Genomic DNA, 2,380 nt, shown 5'->3' with positions numbered 1-2,380 from the left:
AGGAGAGAACTTTTAGGAGTGTAAAAAAATAGTCAAAAGTGAAGTTAAATAAGTACAACAGGAAAGCTATACAGCAAGCCGAGACATAAAAAGGTACATGGTCTCACAAATGAATTCCAATACTTCAACAGGAAAAAGGTGCAACTCCTGCCATTAAAAAAAGAACTCACAGTTCCTCATCCTCTGATCCCATCTCCTGGTAATGTTCACTTTCACCGTCCCTTTCTCGCTCATCCTCAGAAGGCATGCTCTCCCCTTCATCCTCCTCCTCATCGTCTTCTGAGGCAGCAGGACTTGGCTGTTGGCTGAGTCCAGCAGCAGCAGCCCTCATAGCAGCTAATGCTGCGGCCTGTGCTCGCTGTATTTTCAAGGCCTCTGGTTCTGTGTCGTCTGTGCCATTTGCCGGATAACCCCCGTCAGGAGGAGCCCCCACTGGATCCTGCTGAAGCTGCCTTGCCTCCATCTCCTGCTGCAACCGCGCCCGCTGCTGGCGCTGTAGCGTCTCCATCACCGCCTGCAGCTTCATGGCACGGTGAGGCGGGCGAGGGGGGCCACGTAGTGCCTCCTCCACCTTCTGAGGAAACTGACACTTGCCAACAGAGACCTGTGGGGTAGCAAACCAATAGTCCAAGCACCCAGACAGAAGGGAGGACTCAGCTTGGGTAGACTAAAGTTCTGCTCATGCTTTAGCCTCTGTTCTCCTTCCAACAACTGCCAGAAAGGATGTCCTGCTTTAAAGAAGGCCAGTATCAGAACCCTGAAAGAGACCAAAAAAATTATAATTAAAAGGAAATAGATTGACACATGAACATAAACAAAATAAGCTCACCATAATATAAAACATTGGAGCGCCCATTGCTGCATTGTTTTTGTGGATATCCAAAAACTTGATATGCACATGCTTGCTCCAGATGAGTGCCTCGCCAATCAATAAAGGAAGTGTATGACAACCCTGGAGCCTGCAACCTCAAATACAAGCCAGCAATAGCAACTCCATTATTTCGCTTCTGAAAGATACCCTTTAAAAGCTGACCTAAAAGCTTGCTGATCCTTTGTAATGGCTGCAGCCGGTTTACAGACCCTGGTTCCCAAGCAGATATTTTAGCACGAGAGTCCCAAGACATACAAGACAGCGTTACATAAATTAACTTCATGGTTTCAGAGGACCAACCCTTGAATTATTCTTCTGGATACACTCCAACCAACAACAAATAAATAATAATTTGGGGCACAGCTCAACAGATTTACTTAAAGTGGACCTATCATCCAATATAAATGTTCCTATTAAGTGCTTAAGTAACATCTAAAGCCGGCCCTACACCAGTAGAACTTTTCTTCAATTTTCTAGATGTTAGACTTTTTAGATTTTCGAAAATTAGCTAAAATTGACTTTTTAATTTTCAACTGCAACTATAAAACCCAACCAAATTTTAAACAGCATTCTAAGTCTCTGTTTTTTTTGAGAATTTATTGAGAATTTTCATATAAAAGTTTGTATGAAAATCTACCAGTGTATGGCACAGAGTGGGGTATACACGGAGTGAATTTCGTCTGATTCAGCAGGAAAATCGGCCGAAATCCACTGTGTTGGTGATCCTATTCCATTGGCAGAAGTCGATCCTTAGATCGACCTTTCCCAAAGGAACATATTGGAAAACCTTTAGCCAAACTGTGCTTGCAACTGTTTAGTGTAAATGGGTGAATCAACTAAATTCTATAGCTGTATGGTCAGCTTTAGAGCCCATTCACACCAGGGCGGTTGTGGATCAGCGCGGTTCTCGGAAGGAAGGTTTTGGGAGTTATTAATTGCGTTTCACTGCTGAAACGCAATTAAAAACGCCCAAAACCGTGCTGATCAGTGCGGTTCCATTGAAACCTGTATGGAAACCGCACTGATCAGCACGGCAAAAAATAGTGCAGGGAGCAGTTTGGATGCGTGGACCCGCGCGGTCGCATGGACGGTCCCCATAGCAATGTATGGGATCGTTCATGTCGGTGGATCCGTGCGGTCGAACCGCCCCGATGTGAACAGGGTCTTAGGCATCATTCAGGGTCAGCATCTACTTACTGTAGTGTGATGCTGGCTCTTAAATGACTCAAGCATGCACATCCTGGTACTTTCTGGGGTCTGACACAGATCAGCTTCCTCTCACTTTGTCTCTTGGTAAAAGATTACAATGTTGCGTGTTAATCTGCCACCTATTTAATAGTGCAACTGTCAGATTCAGTTGCACTATTAAAAAAAAGGTTCAAAAACTAAAAATTCAAAAAGATTTTTTTTAAACTTTTTTGTGCATTTTCAACGTATAAATAAAAACAGAAGAGGATTTTAAAATGTCTTCACTTCCTGTCTGGTGAAACTGTAGTCAGCGAAACAGTG

General features: G+C 43.7%; 1 pseudogene; it reads right to left on the bottom strand.

Moving 5' to 3' along the window:
* Positions 1-166: 166 nt before the first annotated feature.
* Positions 167-2,380, bottom strand: part of LOC108789486 — an 8,615-nt pseudogene continuing 6,401 nt past the window's right edge.

This window comes from Nanorana parkeri, unplaced genomic scaffold (genome assembly GCF_000935625.1).
Source record: "Nanorana parkeri isolate BGI_ZX_2015 unplaced genomic scaffold, ASM93562v1 scaffold401, whole genome shotgun sequence".
NCBI classification, from domain to species: Eukaryota; Metazoa; Chordata; class Amphibia; order Anura; family Dicroglossidae; genus Nanorana; species Nanorana parkeri.
Note: the sequence above shows the minus strand (reverse complement) of the source record. Positions and strands in the feature narration are given on the sequence as shown.